The sequence below is a fragment of the Piliocolobus tephrosceles genome, chromosome 10, assembly GCF_002776525.5.
Source record: "Piliocolobus tephrosceles isolate RC106 chromosome 10, ASM277652v3, whole genome shotgun sequence".
Taxonomy (NCBI): domain Eukaryota; kingdom Metazoa; phylum Chordata; class Mammalia; order Primates; family Cercopithecidae; genus Piliocolobus; species Piliocolobus tephrosceles.
The window spans coordinates 87,314,278-87,320,842 of NC_045443.1; positions in this window are offsets into that span (position 1 = coordinate 87,314,278).

Sequence of the window (6,565 nt, forward strand, 5' to 3'; positions counted from 1 at the left end):
GTGTCTTGGGAAAAGTAGGCAATGTGTTTCAGTGGTTGAAGGGTATTAAGAGCCGTAAAAAAGATAAAACAAGAATTAAAAAAATCTTACATAGATGTTTCTATTTTGACACTTTTAGCCCTAATAATTCCAATAAGAAAGAGTTCTGAATTCTGCTAGAGTAATGTCTAATAGCCCTGTAGCTCTGTAGCCCTAATAATTCCAATAAGAAAGAGTTCTGAATTCTGCTAGAGTAATGTCTAATTTATGATACATTTTGGAAAATTATATCATTTTTAAATTTAGAAAAAATTTGTAAATTAAATGTTTTAAATATTAAAATGTTGTGTTTTGTGCCTGTTTCCTGAGGATCCATAGTTATTTTACATTTTAAATTGTTAACATTTATGGACATGTTGAATGTAGAACTCGCTTTACTACTTTTCAAGGTATTGAAAATTAAAATGTATTTGTGTGTGTGTATGCACATCACATGGATTTTTTAATTCACTGTTGAACTTTACTATGTCTTTAGAATTTTCAATTTTAAAAAGCATGTTATCTTAAATTACATCCAATAATCAGAGAGCAATGTGGCCTCTTTGTGTGTATAATTCCAGGAAGCTAGTGTGTAATTCCAAAACCATATGGAAATGCCCACAGACACTTCCCATCTTGGTATAGTTACAGTCCATTGAAATATCTAATTTTCAGAAACATTTAACAAGGCTGATTCTAAATGCTTTCGTTTAAGGATACTTTGAGTAGTGAGCATTCTTAGAGGAATTTTAAAATTTACATTTATCTGATGGGATTGTTTCATGATAAATTCCCAGAGTTTGAAAAGGAGCAAAATGGATGGAAAATTATGAAATGGTTAAATGAATGATTCAGTTGTTAAAGATGTTTCAAATGGTTTCTTTTAGCTTTGAATGACTCCATTGATTTCACCATTTAAATCCACTCTAAGAGAGCAACTCCAATTTCAGCTGCCTTTTCCAGGCTTCTCCTCCCGGTAATCTTCACTGCCCTACAAGGCTACCCCTTCCTTATTTCCCCGTCCACCCTTAGGCTCCAGGTTTATTCTCTCATCAGTCAGCTAGTGGGTAGACATAATAAACAGGGGTGGGAAGCAAAATGCTGAGCAAATTCCATCAGGAATGTGCCTAATAAACAGAACTGATGGTTAAGTAAATACAGAATATTTTAATAAATGCTACGAGTTTAATGTGGAATATTTACAGAGAATTTGGGGAGAAAGGAGCACTGAACTGAATGTTTTCAGTAGTAGAGGGATTCAGCCGCAAAAACTATCCCTATTCCTTACCATGCTTTAGTTTTTGGAATTTAGACATATGCATCTTCTTTGTCATTCTCCATTCATCAACCTGCCCTCTCCCCACTGAGCTACACACACTTTTAATTATGTCGCCATCCCCCACCCCCAAGAAAAGAAAGTGTCATCCAATCTCTCCAAAAGGGTTTGGATCGAAATGGGTGAATATGTGACTCCCTGAAGTCACAGGCTCATTAGGAAGGGATCATCTCCCAGATGGCCTCCACAGGGGCCCTGAGTGCTATTTTCATTAGTTATTTAGACGTAGTTCTATTTATATCAGTTATGTGGTCTGTGTAGTGTTTGGAAAACATTTGTGGAACCTGCCAGGCCCACCGTTATTAGAAATGTGAAGGACTGGAAAAATTAGGCATTTTGAAAAAACTGGTTTTTTTTTTTTTTTTGGTTTCTAAGGATTCCCCATGTGAATATTTTCCAATTTGGGAGCAGAGGAAAAGGAAAAATGTAGAAGATATTTTCCTGCCGTTTTTTTAAAAATCCAGTCTTTAGGTCACACCCTAAAAATTTCCAGGGTAAAACGTCCCTCAGTATGTGTGCATTTTATGTTTAAGGACAGCAGTGTTAGCTTAGGCCTGTGGTTTCAGGGCAAAAAGCTGTTTTTGGAAAATACCAGATTCAGGGTTTATATTGGTTGATAGAAAATAGGCTCAGAGATTCTGTTACTTCCAACAAAACAGTTGGCTACAGTTGTAGACAAATCTTTATTTGGTAATCCCCTCGTATGTGTAGGAGGATACATTCCAAGACCCCCATTGGATACCTGAAACAGAAGATAGCGCTGAACCCTATACATACTATATTTTTTTCTATACATACGTATCATAAAATTAAATTTATAAATTAGGCTCAGTAAGAGATTAATGACAATAACTAGTAATAAAATAGAATGTCTATAACAATATGTGGGGGGGACTACTGCAGATATTGATAATCTCATCTTGAATTGTAATCCCCATAGTCCCCACATGTCAAGGGAGAGACAAGGTGGAGGCAACTGAATCATGGTGGTGGTTTCCCCCATGCTATTCTTGTGATAGTGAGTGAATTCTCATGAGAGCTGATGGTTTTATAAGGGGCTCTCCCCGCTTCACTTGGCACTTCTCCTTCCTGCCGCCTTGTGAAGAAGGTGCCTTGTTTCCCCTTCACGTTCTGCCATGATTGTAAGTTTCCTGAGGCCTCTCCAGCCATGCTGAACTGTGAGTCAATTAAACCTTCTTTAAAAATTACTCAGACTCGGGCAGTTCTTTATAGCAGTATGAAAACGGAATAATACAGATATGAAGCTTCCAGTTGAGAAATTGCCCCTGTGTAATAGGTTGAGTCTTACTAAAGAATAAAGCTAAGAGATGCTGTAGGAAAAATTCTGTTCTTTTATTCACTGGGTGACATTATTGAAGTTGCTTTTTGGAGGGCACGCTGGTTTTCTCTCTTCTTACTGATCTTCCATTGCTATCAATAAATATTAAATATGGCCCACAAATTCCTTCTTGGCCTAGTTCTCTACTTTCTAATTTCTCTGTCTTCACTTATTCTTGTGCTACATAAATTATTTAAAGGCCTAATAAGACTGAGAAGAGTCTTAGAGGTTTTTCTACTCCAATACCTTCACTTTGCAGAAATCAGGCCCAAGGACATTTAGTGGCTTGCCCAATGTCACCCAGTTAGTTCATGATAGGATCAGGACTTGACCTCCTTAAGTGGACTTCTGTCTCACATATAGAATGCCCTTTTCACACTGAGGCATCACCACAGTCCAACGCTGTATCCTCTAGCACTCTGTTACCTCCCCCTTCCCTCCCAGGGAGGCAGGCACCAAAAAGAGCAATTAGAGTGAATAGGAGAGGAGGGAAGATGATAAAAAACAAGGCGTTTGCTGTTTACCCAAAGGTAACAAGGGCTCCCTTTTCTTACCAGCCCTAAGAAAACGACAGAGTGTTCCTTTCAATAGGAGTTATTTATAAAACTCTGAAGGCTTTGCCAGTTGGGAAGGGGGTTCCAGAATTAAATCTCCCTCATCCCCAGTTCCCCATGAATTCTAAAAATGGATTCTATGTGTATGCCATGTTAATTCATATGGCCCCAGTGTTGGTGTGGAGCTGATGGAAGTGAAAAATGCAGGCCACTGGAGCAGGCTATTAAGAGAAATTTAAATTATAGGCATAGGTAAATGGCTTTCTCCATGGAATTTCGACTAGAATGTAAAGTCCTTGGGATTGGGGACTTTGTTCAGTACTGTATCTCCTAGGCTTACTACACTGCCCTGGTACATAGAGGATGTCAGTAAATATTTATTGAGTAAGTGAACCAATGAATGAAATGGCCCAGTTTTAAGAACTCACATACATATACACCAAAACAAACCCAAAACACCCAGAACACATACTCTTCTCCTGCCACACTTAATCTCCTCTCCCCTCAGTGGCTCAGGTAATAATGTCATAACAGAGATGATTAAAAGCCTGCATTTTTTTATTTTTTTGGTCATTGAGATGCCATCAGCTCCTCTGTAGTCATGCTTCTCTGCTTACATTTTAATTAAAAGATTATAATTCCTTTAAAGTAGAATTGCAATGACAGCTGATGAGGCCCTACCTTTCATCAGAATGGCCCCACATTTTACCCTTTACTGCTCAAACCACAGAGTAACTGATTTTCTCTCTTTTGAACCATCATCCCATTGCTTTTATAGGAAGGTTATTTTCACTTCTGTGTCCAACAGAGAAATGGAGAAGTGACTAGATTTCCATTTCATTTATGGTTAAGAAACAAGTTAATGCTCTGAGAAGAAATTGTATGAGTATGAAAGGCAGGTAGCTCATGGAGAAATTCCCAAAGTAGCCACCAGAAAACAAATCTGTTTCAGCTGATATTTTAAGTAGTTCTGGTAGAATAAGAAATAAACTTTACTTTTGCTACTGATACCAACATTTGTAATATTAATTGTGCATATGTAGAACAAGACCTAGATAATTCTCTACTCTGAATTAGGAATAATTTTATAGCATCAAGGACATAGACGTTATAGAAATACTATAGAAACCAAGGAAGGGAGTAAAAACATTAGTAAGTAAATGAGGTCAACTCTGGGTTGACTTTCGTGGTACCACCATTGTTTGATTGGCTTTTTAAAAAATGTAATATTGGTCCCTACAAGTATGAAAAAATCACAAATATTTCAACCCCTTTGGTCAAAGAGTTGGAAAAGTCATCTGAAATGCCTTTTTTCAAGGCATACTTGACACCAAGGTCCATGACAATATGTTTGTAAATGTGCAAGAAGTTGAGAGTTCTTGTCTAGAGCAGTAGAAATAGATATATAAGTATGCCAAATATGTAATTTAAAATTTCTAACAGCCAGATTAAAAGAGATTAAATTGATTTAAATAATATATTTAATCTCTTATATCCAAAATATTCAACATATTCTCAATGTAAAAATTATTATTATTATTATTATTGATACAGAGTCTCACTCTGTCTCCCAGTCTGGAGTGCAGTGGCATGATCTCAGCTCTGCAACCTCTGCTTCCTGGGTTCAAGCAATTCTCCCACCTCAGCCTCCCAAGTAGCTGGGACTACAGGTGCCTGCCACCATGCCCACCTAATTTTTGTACTTTTAGTAGTGACGGGTTTCACCATGTTGGCCAGGCTGTTCTCTAACTCCTGACCTCAGGTGATCTGCCCACTTCAGCCTCCCAAAGTGCTGGGATTACAGGCGTGAGCCACTGCACCCAGCCTTAAAAATTATTAATAAATATTTTGCACTCGTTTTTTCATACTAAGTCTTTGAGACCTGTAATGAATTTTACACATACAGCACATCTTATTTTGGACCAGCCACATTGCAAGTGCTCAGTAGCACATGTGATGAGTGTCCACCATATTGGACAGTATAGCACTAGACTGTCAAGTTTCAGTATGGTTGATAAAAGTTTTATAGTCCTTTGGTGTTTATAAATAGTTCTTGTTTCTGTTATTCCACTTGAATTGCATAGCAACTCTGAGAGTGGTTTTAAAGGCGAAGAAACTGATTATTGATATTAAGTGCATTTCCAAAATCCTGGCAGAGACACAGTCCTTCAGGTATACTACCTTCCAGTTACTCATAGCCAGGAGCTCCATATCCCTTTGGGGTCTCTTCAGCACAATAGGTGCTCTAGAAAACAAATATTATTATTACTGACAGGTAAGCAGATTATCTTTACATTTGGTCAGTTGTTGGAAACCATAACAGAGAGCAGATAAAATGATCACCAATTCATTACAATAAATAGAAATGTGGGCTTTGTAAGAGGACAAGATAATTTGCTAATATTTGGGATCTAGAAGCTGTGGGCAAAGAGACAGTAGTGAACATAATTCCACTTATTCATAGAACATGTTAGTCACGTAATGATAGACATTGTGTTGGGTACACAAAGTTCTCCAGAGCTTCCTGATGCTGACCAGTAAATAGATAATTGCACCTCCATTCAGAAAGTTACATTACAGAGCTACAAACTAGGGTCTGTGGGAGTACAGAGGAGAACTTCCTTAGCTTTGCTAAGGAAAGGGGAGGAGATATTTGAATTGAGCCTTGAAAAAGATGTATGCTATTAAGCAGACAAGGTGGGAGAAGGTTATTTCAGGCAGAGCAAACAGCAGATAATAATGAAGCTAACACTTTTTTAGGCATGATGGGCATTATTCTAAGCTCACTCTCTTATTTATTTATTATTATTATTTTTGAGACAGGGTATCTCTGTTCCCCAGACTGTGGAGTGCAGTGGTGTGGTCAGAGCTCACTGCAGCCTTGAACTCCTAGGTTCAAGTGATCCTCCCACCCCAGGGTCTCAAAGTGCTGGGACTGCAGGCATAGCCACAACTCCTGCCTCTTTACAAGTATAACCTAATTTGATTCTCAAAAAATCCTATTAAATATTTAATTCCAAGTTCAGGGGAAAGTAGCTGGGCAATTCTGAATATGACCTCTTTCCATTTTAAAGAGCGATCACTCTATTTGTGCAGAGAGCAACTGAAAGTGGGCAAGAATGAAAATAAAGAAGCATATTGGTGTGTGTGCTGTTTCATTGGTCCAGGGGAAAGCTGAGGTTTGGATAGGGAACTTCCACTAGAATGTCTACCTGTGCTTTTTTGAGTTGGAAAATCTAGAGTCAACAGGGCTACACTGTATAACATTGCATAAGGAGAAAGGAAAAGTGGTGGATAAAAAGTTAAATGCTGGCTGAC